This window comes from Castanea sativa, chromosome 2 (genome assembly GCF_040712315.1).
Source record: "Castanea sativa cultivar Marrone di Chiusa Pesio chromosome 2, ASM4071231v1".
Taxonomy (NCBI): domain Eukaryota; kingdom Viridiplantae; phylum Streptophyta; class Magnoliopsida; order Fagales; family Fagaceae; genus Castanea; species Castanea sativa.
In genome coordinates, this window is record NC_134014.1 from 54,009,734 (window position 1) to 54,021,815 (window position 12,082).

Here is a 12,082-nt window from a genome sequence, read left to right on the forward strand (position 1 = left end):
CTCTCTCTATCACATAACCCTTACAATAAAATCTCACATAAAGTACAAAGTATAAAAGATTGAACAAAATTACAATTAAATTTGGCACGGAATTAAAGCCAACATAAAACAGTTGTAAATCACAACTTTACATATTCCATCTGGCAAAAGCCAAAAGCTGCTGTTGATTCAAGACGACAAGGCAGCTAATTCACCCTTTAAACAGTGAGGTGGCAAAATAGAGACCCAACAAGATCTAAACTAGTAATCATACAAGTGAAGAAAGTAATTGATGGCACTCTATTTACTCAAATGTAAAATTGTGTACTTTTGTACAACTTTTGTTTAAGTGGTCCTAACATTTCTCCATATAAAACCACAAGTTGGGTGAAATATAATACCAACCAACATGATTCCCACTACACAGCATTATGAAGATTTCTTTATGATGAGTAAATAAACAAGCATCACACAATCAACCCATATCACCACCAAAATTAGGTAGCTCACATGGACGACAACCACTCTATCCTTTTGTTTTACTCTTCACCTGGCCTAGTGGTAAGCAAGGATGGATTTGACTTTCAACTTTGTGGTTTGAAAGCCACGGGCTGATCAAGGTAATCTGTGGTCACCACATGCTCGCCAATAATGGGTGCAAATATTTGTGAAAAAATGCCACAGGTGTCAATATTGCACATGAAATCCAAAGCCACAATGAATTGGGTCTACAATTCCTACTAAGCGCCATCTCCAGCTGCAGAACGGGCTGCCTGGAATTGAGCGGCATATTGTCTCTGTAATTCTCTAAGCCTTCCCAACAGTTCCTGGAATGTTGGTCAGCTTGCTGGATCACTGATTTTGACAAAGTTTTAGATCAGCATGTTCCCAAGATTTGCAAGTTGATAATGATAAAAAAATGTTTTAATAAATAAAAACTACAGAAAATGAGGTTAAGAAGAAAACAACTGCTTTGATCATTGTCACAATCATATTCCTATCATAATCCATAACATCCTAACCCAAACATGCCAAACTACTTAACCATTGAAAAACCAAGCATCTGACATGACCTTCTAAAGTTGGATAGGATACATAAGATATGTAAACTCACTAGTAGAAACCCAATCCAAATATTTTGTGCTCCAGTTATATGAATCCTTTATTTAGCTCTAAGGGTCTTAGCTTCTTGTCATGCATGAACACATTCAGAGGCAATGAAGCAAATTTCAGCTAAAAAAGAAATCATCAAATAATATTAAGGGAATGGATAGAGTGGCATGTCTAGTAGTTGACACAAAAGTAGGCACAAGCATCTATTAATTTAATCCAAGTGATTCTTTTGAAGGGTACCATTGCTTATGATTAAAGTTTATTTATGGCTCTAGATAAAGGAATTAGCCTCTCCAAAATTGGGGATAAGGCTACCTACCAATCACCTCACGTAGACCCCACAAAAGCAAGAAAGCCTTGTGCATTGGGTATGACCTTTTTTGTGGCTCTAGGTAATCAAAATCAGACAAAGTGACAAGCATAAAGAGAATAAACACCTGTGGCAGCAGCTTTCAATTATAGAAGCCCACTGTGGATCCACATCCGTAGGAATCTCTAACCGTTGGTTCATGAACCCTACAGCTCCAATCACCTGCAAGTATCCTAAAGAAGTTGCTCATATGTGCAGCACATTCTTGTTTAGAAATGCCATATAAAAAACCCAACTGAGAACACAATTTTCACTTATTGCCAGGAAATTTATCTACTTTTGAGTGCTGAGGAATTTAATTTGTCACAACAGTTTGGTCACGTGAAAAAAGATTCTTCCACAGATAAAACAGAGATGAATATACTCTAAACACAATATTTACCTTGCATAAGAATTTGAAAAGTGGTTTTTTCTTTTTTTTTTTTTTTTTTTTTTTTTTTTCTTTTCTTGGATAGAATGTCCTGATATTTTCTAAATGAAAACAATACCTGCATTGAGTTGAGATTATCCCATGGGATCTTCTCAGTGGCAAGCTCCCACAATATAACCCCATAGCTGTACACATCAGACCTAAATGTATCCAAAATTAAGGCATCAAGAAATTTATGTTTAATTTTGGAGATTTAAGAGAAGAAAAGAAACACTTCAATGGCAAGATTCAAAGTCAAGTTAAATGTTGACCCAGCTTAGAGATCATAACAAACTTCTCGTCTGAAGGTTCATTATGAAGAACTTCAGGTGCCATCCATTGAGGCTACAAAACATGAAAAAAGTAGAATGCAGGCCAACAGAAAATTTCTATGGAGATTCATGCAAGATAGTTTAGAAGGACTAGATTGATATAACTCATAAAGAAAAAATTGCTCAGTGCTAGCTCATACCGTTCCCTTCCCAGTCTTAGTTGTGAGATATGTTTCATGCTTGAGACGCGACAGACCAAAATCACCAACCTGTTCAGATGACAACTGATGAGATTATGCTTTGCCTTGATAGGGAAAGAAAAAAATATATATATATATATATTATATACACCATAATAAAAGGCAGACCTTCACAGTCCAGTTTTTATCAACTAAAAGATTTGAAGACTTCAAATGTCAATGAATGATTGGTGGGTTGCAATGACGAAACTAATTCATGCCACGAGCCTGTAGAAGGATTAGACAATGTAACAGTCAATAAATCACTTAGGAGAAGATAATACAAGACCGTAGAAGGACTAGATTGATATAACCCATAAAGAAAAAATTGCTCAGTGCTAGCTCATACCGTTCCCTTCCCAGTCTTAGTTGTGAGATATGTTTCATGCTTGAGACACGACAGACCAAAATCACCAACCTGTTCAGATGACAACCGATGAGATTATGCTTTGCCTTGATAGGAAAAGAAAAAAAAAAAAAAAATATATATATATATATATATATATATATATATATATTATACACCATAATAAAAGGCAGACCTTCACAGTCCAGTTCTTATCAAATAAAAGATTTGAAGACTTCAAATCTCGATGAATGATTGGTGGGTTGCAATGATGAAGATAACTCATGCTACGAGCCTGTAGAAGGATTAGACAATGTAACAGTCAATAAATCACTAAGGAGAAGATAATACAAGACTTTAGACCAGCTTGTGCACACAAATTCATGCAACCCAAATCTAGAATAAAAGTAACAATGCAAACAGAATGCTTGAGAACACCACAAAAGGGATCACTGACAAATTAAAGCAATAGCACAAAACAGACGCAAACCAACACATCCACTATGCCCAACATACGTAGAGATCTTCACTACTTAAAAAAAAATGAAAAATGAAAAACCAAGAAAGTACTCAAAACTCACTATATCCAAAGCCATATGAGCACGCCGTCTCCAATCTAGTTTGGATGTATTCCTTTGTAGTAAGCGAAATAAACTTCTACTGCATTGGTAGAATATATATATACAAGAAATATCCTTCAGCACATACAACATTCTTGAAAACTTCCAAATCAATATGGATAAAGTTACATGGATGAACATGAGAAATATGAATCAGAAGATTTGTAATATAGTATTTTGAAAGGAGAAGTTGAGGATGAACCGTGGGAGGAACTCTGTAACAATGCAGAGACGTTGAGCAGAGGTTACTGCTCCCAAAAAGTGTAAAACGTTTGGTTGTCTAAGTCTTTTCATAAGAGATACCTTGAGAGAAAAAAACCATATCTTGACATCAGTCTTCAACAAAAAATGTACTCACCAAAAATGGAAAAAATGTGACATGCGTATGGGTGGGTGTGTAAAAGTTATAAACCAAAGAAAAATCCAGATATGCAGCATACTCTATATATATGAACAAGAGTCCAGAAAATATGTCATTTATGACTTTATGTCCCAATTACATGAGCAACTATGATAACAAGATAACTAGAAAACCAACCTCTTGTCTAAAGGAAACCAATATCTCATCTGAATATTCTTGCTGGGAGAATACCTTGACTGCAACATCCTGCAATAACATGGATACAATTTCAACCACACAAAGACGACAAGTCACAACTGTGCTTCTTGCTTCTGTAATTAAAACAGGAAAAAATATCTGAGTTCATGCAACAGCATCATCAGTTTATAGGAGTAGAATACTGGCGTCTAGTAACCCACATTTAATGTAACACTGTATCCTCATGTGCATGACATGCAGAGATGAAATCTCAATGCGTAACCTATGGACACAAGCCCTAGACTTGCCTATTTAGAAGTCAATGCTGCAGCATCTCATCTCAAATAATTGGAATCATGTTTTGTATTTATGCATCCACATGAAATTGAAGTTAATTTAGCTAGAGAACAAGGAACATACTGATCCATGCCACAGACCATGATATACAGTTCCACAAGAACCTGCAGAAGAAGAAAATTCAGAAAAAAAAAAAAATATCATGGTACATATTTTATGGACAAAGAAGCATGAATTCAAAGGAAAAATAGCAAAGATCAATAATGGGTAACTGCTGACACTCATTGACATTCTTGCCATTCAGTCACATGCTTTACCATCATTAACTTAAATGGCAGAATTTGAAGAGAGAAAGGGGGGGGGGGGGGGGGGGGGGGGGGGGTTTTGATCCATATTTCACAAACACATTCTGTTCACTTAATATAAAATTACCTTGCCCAATTTGTTCTCCAATTATCAAGTCCTTCCACAAGATTTCATAGACAAAGCAGTCAGTATCCAAGTCGACCTTATTTACAGTACTGCTGATACTTCCGCAGCTACTGGCACTGCTTGTACTGTTAACATTAAATGAGGATCAGGACCCTGATGCCTCGTTATTGCCAGGCCGGTTACTTTCACTTGCCTGGCATTCTGGTTTTAGCCCAGAAGAGGAAGTCTTCTGATGAACTGATTCATTCTCTTGATCATTATGCAACCAGGGCCAGGCAAAACGGGCAGTCCTTGCATCTGAACCTTCTTGCTCATTCCCTTTCCATGGCCATGATATTCCTTTCTTACCCATCCATGCTTCTGCCTTTGAGCTTATGATCTTGTAAATGGTAGGTTTCCCTTCACTCTCATCACCAGAATCTCTGGAGGGTTTTCCGGGCCACTTCTCATCACCATAAGAAAATACTCCAAAAGGAGATGGAGGTATATCTCCTCTGGGTGTGCTAGCTCCACTTGAAGTTGCATCCTTGCTATGGTCAGAGAGAACTGTGTCTGAGAAAGCATGATCAGAATGATGGCTATCGCCACTCCCACCTTCATGATCAATGTTATTCTCTCCCGTCCGAATTCTTGACTTAACTTTGTTGCTCACCTTGGATGCCTGTTTTGGCGGTTTAACATTCAAGAAATGCCACACTATAATAAAACACAGGAAAATTAGAAAACAAAAACACTAACCAGATTTGAAATTTTTGATGCAATTGCAGATTGCAGAGGCTGCTGAGGATCAAGACCAAGTTTATTTCCCATGGAGACCCGATGTACTATATTATTTGCTACAGCATAGTTCTGGGGATCACTTAGAAGTTCAACGGCATCCTGGCCTAGGGCTTCCGCTGCAGAATAACCATATAGGTTCTCAGCAGTTCGGTTCCTGCCAAAATTGAACATTCCCAAAAAGACCAAATTGGAAAATTAAGTAAACCAAGCTGTTATCCATATAGTCAATAAGACAAATAACATATCAATGTAAAAATACATTCATTAAATAGCTAAAATGCAATTTCAAGTTCAGAGTTTGTCATTGGTACCAACCCAATTTCAGAATAACAACCCAGAGTCAATCCCAAATTCTCAATTCCAATAAACACACCATCAATCTACAGTTCCAGCAAGCATTGCAATCAAACAACCACCCAATAAAAACTCAAAACAACATAAAACCAAACATACACTGAAACACAAGAAAAAGAAAATGGCAAAACTTAGGTAGAGTTTCTTAGGCGCTCTAACTTTGGTTCCCTAATTTTATTCAACCAATGCTTAAATTCAACAGTGTAGTTCATTGGCCAATGCAACCGCATGATTAAATTTAATTTGAGGAATCTAAGCAACAGTACCTAAGTTTTGCTAACATTCTCAAAACAAAGCATTACCCAAATGACCGAAAGACCAATAAAAGAACATGCTATATATGTACAGACTGTCCCATTGACTGCAATATTTAAGTACTGCCTATCAGTGAAATTCACTGCTGATGGCCCATCACATTCACATCCACATTCGTAGGCTCACGGCTGCGGCTCTCTCTCTGTAACGGCGACTAATGCCGAAACGACGTTGAGCCAGCCTTCTTCCACACTCCTCCAGCTCCACTGTCCAATCCTGAAGCACCAGCTCGCCTACGCTGTGGACCAGAGCGCTGTGGGACACAGAGTGCGACCTCTGCTGATTGTGGATGTGGTGGTGGTGGTGTTGTTCATTCCCTGAGAGAATGAGCTTTGACATCTCTTGTTTAAGATTGGCATGACCTGCTTCTAGCTCCTCTATCTTCCTTAGGAGCTCCTCCGCTGGTGGGGTACCCATGTTGTGATTTTGTGATAAAAATGCAATCTTTTTGTTTTCTCTGTTTCTGTCTTTAGACTATGAAATACCCACTTAGGAATAACACAGTATCTAGAAGATTCATGTGCCTCTCTCTTTCTCTCACACTTTTTTTCTGAACGAGACCCAGTTGATAAAATTTCGAGAAATAGTGAAATACTTCATACCCACTATGGAAAATGATACCATATCCAGAAGATTCATGTGCCTCTCTCTCTCTCTTCTGAAAACGACCCTGTTGATAAATTTCAGAGATATGAACAAGGATGGGGTTGGAATTAATAAGATACGGAGATTTATGAATCTCTTTCTCTCTCTATAAACGTCTTGTCTCTGACTCTCACTATCGCTCTCTCTCTCTCTCTCTCTCTCTCTCTCTCTCTCTTTCTAATCCGTATTGGTCAATTGCTAAAATTGTAGAGATGGGGTCACTTGAGCTCTCTCTCTGTTCCTTTTTATCTTTCAAAAGCTTCCTTCTTTGCTAGGTTATGGTTTTGCTCATTCTACATCTCTCTCTCCCTCTGTCTCTCTTTCAATGTCATCATTATCATCTGAATCCAAACTATTTAGACCAGATGTTATTAACTTATTATTTATATTCTAAAGACAGATTGGGAATGGTTTTAGCCACGTGATAAAGGAGCGCGTGGAAAATCGTAGCCAATAATGCTCCATGATTCTTTCTATAGTTTCAATACTTGAGGCGCGTTTAAGCCACAAGAACTGTTGTGAGAGTTGGGAATTACTTGTTTTTATACTTTCTCTTAAGTAAGAATCTCTTCCTATTGGTTCATTTCCGCTCCTCTTTCTTTTACAAACGGTCCAAACTTACAAAGTTTTTATTTTTTTCCTTTTGTTTTTAAAGGATTGAGTAGAGAATGTGACGAGGGCATGAAGTTTAAACTTTCTTCTACCTCGGTTTGTTTCAGTAATGATATTTTTTAAAAAATGAGTTATTTTTTTAAAAATATTTTCTATAAAATTATCTCATTTTCTAATATTTGGTAACAACTTTAAATGAGTTGAAAAATAACCTCAATAACTTCTCTTATTTAACTTGCTGTGAAATAGAGTTGTTTTTCAAAAAAATTTAATGGAAAACAATCTCCAAAAATAAGCTATACTTTTTATGTTGACCAAAGATAATTTTCCTTTGACTCATCTTTTTTTATGCTACCAAACACTGGAAAATAAGAAAAACTATCTTTACACAAAGTTTTCCATTGAAACAAACTGAGCGTTAATCTCTCTCAAAAAAAAGAAAAAAAAAAACTTTCTTTTAATCAACACAAATGCTGCAGTGCGCATTCGGATTAACTTTTTACTAATAAGTTGATTTTTTTTATACAAAATAGAATTTATACTCTATCCTAATCTACTCCATAAGTATAAGTGTTTGTGAAGAATGGAAAAATTCTTAAGTAGTCCCGGAATATAGTGAAATGGTGCTCCTTCCTCTCACATTCATGGTGGACCCTACCATAAATTTAATGAACGGACCCCACCATGAATGTGAGAGGAGGGAGCACCATTCTCCGTGCTCTGGGAGTACCTAAGAATTACTCGTAAAGTATGAAGGGTAAGAGTCAGAGTTCAAGTCTCCAAGAGAGAACTTCACACGCATAAATTGATGTATTGAAAATGAATAAAAGATATATTTATATTTGGAAAGATAGAGGTCTTAATTTTTTTTTTTTTTTTTTTTTGAGAACAAGGTCTTAAAATATTGTCCATAAATAAATAAGTTAATAAATATCACCAAAAAGTAAAATTAAATCCAAAACACGCTTGGCCTGTAAGAATATAATTATATTCTTTACCAAAAGGTATCTAATAGCTATTATTTAAGTTATGCATTAGCTTATTAAAAAAAAAAAAAGATTCTCCAAAAATCATCAGTGATTTCAATTCCTTAAAAAAAATTGCCCTCTTAATTCATTTTAATGTATTAGTTCAAATTTCAAATATATATTAACTTCTTATTTATGATGAATTTATTATTATTATTTTAAAAAAAGCTTGTTTAATATATTATCATTTTATTCAAGCATATGAGTTTTTCATTTATTCGAATTTATATTTGCGGGAGATTTTTGAAATTTGGATTAAAATTTATTCAAGGTAACTAAGCTTAAGCTCCATTAATATTTAAAACTCATACGCTACTTTCAGTCTTAAATTAAAATTACTTAGGGAAAAAAGTGTACTAACTTCATATTGTATAAAATGAATAGCAAACAAAGATGAGTTTAAATCTTCTGTCCCATTTTGCCTGCTTCACTTTATACTCTACCAATAAAAGTTTACCACATATCTAATTTTATGCCTTTATTATTTGTTACCTAAAATATATAATAGTAAATAAATTAAAATAAACAATTCACCCAAGCCAAGACATCCCACAATTGTACCTTCATCGGCGACGTTTGTGCCGGCCAGCCATCGCCACTAGCCACATCGCTACCACCACCAATAGCTAACGTTGTCAACACTGGCCAACCACTACCACCAATCCACACCCATACCACCACAACCTAAAGTTTATCAAAATAAACATAGAGAGAGAGACCTTGGATGAGTGGGATAAAAAGCTTCGAAGAAACCACCCTTCTTAAGTTTCAGAAACTAATCCTTGCCTATGAAAAACCGTATATTCATATCATTCCCAGTGGCATTTTCACAAACACAAACACAACAAACAGAGAGAGAGTGAGATATGCATTTTCTTGTCTCCAAGTCATCCGGGCAATTGAATAAGAGAATGTGATGGATTGAGAAGATAGAAAAGGAAAAGGAAATAGAGAGAAAGTGCAAGAAAATTTAAAAATCCTGCCGCTAGCAAGGTACTGATGGTGGTTGGTCGGAGTTGTCAACGTCAGCAATATGTTGCTCCTACCGTCGACAAAGGTCGTGGTGGTGGACTGATCATGGGGTTGTCTTGGCCTTGATGGTTTTTTTTAAAAAAATTTATTTCCTGTTTTTATTTTAGGCAACCAATAATAAAAGCATAAAATTAGAATTTAATTAATTAAGAGGACACGTGGCAAACTTTTATTGGTGGAGCATAGTATGGAGCAAGCAAAATGAGACAGAAGATTTGACCTTAATAAAGATGACCATGATAAGGTCACTTTATGTATTAGAGTGCCTAGTCCTAGTGGCTTGGACAATGAAATTGAGAAAATCATTTAAGAGAATAAATTGTGCATAAGTGGTTAGTTTTACAAAGCAATATAAATTTTAAAAACTATAAGAGGAAGGGGGACTCAGAATTCCTAGGTTAGAATTTTCTCGCCTAAGAGTTAAGACAAACAAGAAAGCAAGCAAATAAGAATTATCGATATTCTCACTTATTTTCAAGGTTAACCTCAAAGTGCATGCTAGCAAAATAAATTGGTTTCATGAAAATATTTTGATGCTTAATTTCCAGTTTTCTAGTATTGATTTTCCTTGACCTTGATAAGTAATAATATGGAACCAACGACCAAGCCTATACAACTTCTTTTTGAGCCAGTACAAGACCTAAAATCAAAACTTGTTCACAAACTTACCAGGATTTGAATTTTGAAATAAACTGTACAATTCTTGACTCATTCTTTTTGGATGAATTGGTAGCAAGTAGCAACGTATTAATATAAATTTTATTTTTTATATATAGGTATTAGGTAGATAGAGAGTAAAGGAAATGTAGGGTTTAAAGTATGAACTTTGAGCCACATATGGAAACTAAAAGAGATGTTATCATTGTTGGATTATCGCTTATATTTTAGAATAATGATATAGATACAAATTATTTTACAACATTTTTACAAATTGTTGATGTGGCAAAATTTTTTCTGGTTTTCATCTAGGCTTACTTCTAATATCACTTTTTCATTATCAATAACCACTCATCACATTAGCAATTTGTAAAAAAATTTGTAAAAAATTTTATATCTCTAGCATTACTCTAAATTGTATTAGAATTAAGAGATAATCACATGATGATAAATCCTACTGTTTGACCTTGAAATTGATTTATACCTTGAAGTTTTATTGCATCATTGTACACCTTATCATTATAAAATCAGTGTCATATGAACTTTTTAAGTGAGTCTTTGTCCACTAAATATAACAAAAATTCTTGAGATCTTTTCATACATTGAAAAGACCCTTCATGTGAATGCTTCGGCTTAGCATTATATTAATACCAAAAAAGAACCCTACAAAACCCATTTTCTTATTATTCTTTTAAGATTTTACATGTAATTATGTTTTTTTTTTTTTGTTGAGAAAAATGTAATTATGTTTGTTTTATGATACTTTTAAGTCCCAAAATATTGTGTAAAGTCTAGGTAAAAATAGGCTATGTTCTAGATTTGTAAATTCCTTCTTTTATAGTGGATTGCCTTATTTGGGGTGTGTCACTCTGTAGTGGTTTTTCACTTAAAAGCGTTCTTTTTCTATTTCGTCGCCATATCATTGTGTTGTCTGTTGCTATACAGATTTGGTAACTTTTAGGTTCTATCGATTAAATTAATATAACTGTGATCACATAATTGGTTTAATTAATAATAAACTGATAAATCTGCTGCATAATGAATGTGGGGGCTAAACCGATCTTCTCTATAGATATAAGGGCAATTAAAACGCATAGGAGTGTAAAGTAGACTATTTTTTTCTTTTTCTTTTTTTTGAGAAAGAGTGTAAAGTAGAATAGGATATTGTACTTAATTCTTTACTTCATGATCTGGAGAGTCACATGGGTTATCATATATGTGTGCACTTGAGGTCAATTTTTTTTTTTTTTTTTTAAAGTTGAAATATATGCACTCATAAATGAAATATCCCAAAATTTTAAAAGATATTTCAAAGAATGTACCCTTTTGGCCTCCATCCTTAGCTGAAGGAACCTGTGTTTCACACACTTTTTTTTCTTCACCTTCAAAAAATTACGCCGTTGGTACCACTGCCATTAGATTTGCAGTTTACGTTGTCTTAGTTTTCTCCTTCTGTCTCTCTGTCCCATTTGCCATTTCCTTATCTTCATTACTTCAAGTAATTGATACTTACAGTGTGTTTGGGAAGTGATGAAACTCAATTTATTAAAGTTTTTAACTTATTTTTAGTACTATTCATGGGTCCTACTGTATAATTTAGTTAGTTTTTTTTTATACTAGTTTTAGCAAAAAAATTTCAATTTCAGTTAAATAATTTGTTCCCAAATTAATGCTATACGATTTATAGACTCTAAGACTTCTATACTACTTTCTCTAATTCCAATACAATACAACTATTAAGAAATGACCACATGTATGGTTCAAAAACATATACCTTAAAAGCAAATTTGATATATTACTATAATAGTTTAGTTTACTCCCATGTTTGGTATGGAAAATATATATTAATTACCCCAACTTATTTCACAATTTTTTTGTTACAAGATGTAGTCAAGTGTGATTGGTGGAGAAAAAATAGTGAACCCATATATAAGTAATAAACAACCATTCACAACCTGTAATGATAAAGTTATGGCAAAAAGTTGTAAAATAATTATAGTCAACTCTGGCAAGATCAATTCCAGGAGATTTGACGAGAACTCAA

General features: G+C 34.5%; 1 pseudogene; it reads right to left on the minus strand.

Moving 5' to 3' along the window:
- Positions 1-231: 231 nt before the first annotated feature.
- Positions 232-6,164, minus strand: LOC142625784 (putative serine/threonine-protein kinase SIS8; annotated as a pseudogene).
- Between the last annotated feature and the right edge of the window lie 5,918 nt (positions 6,165-12,082).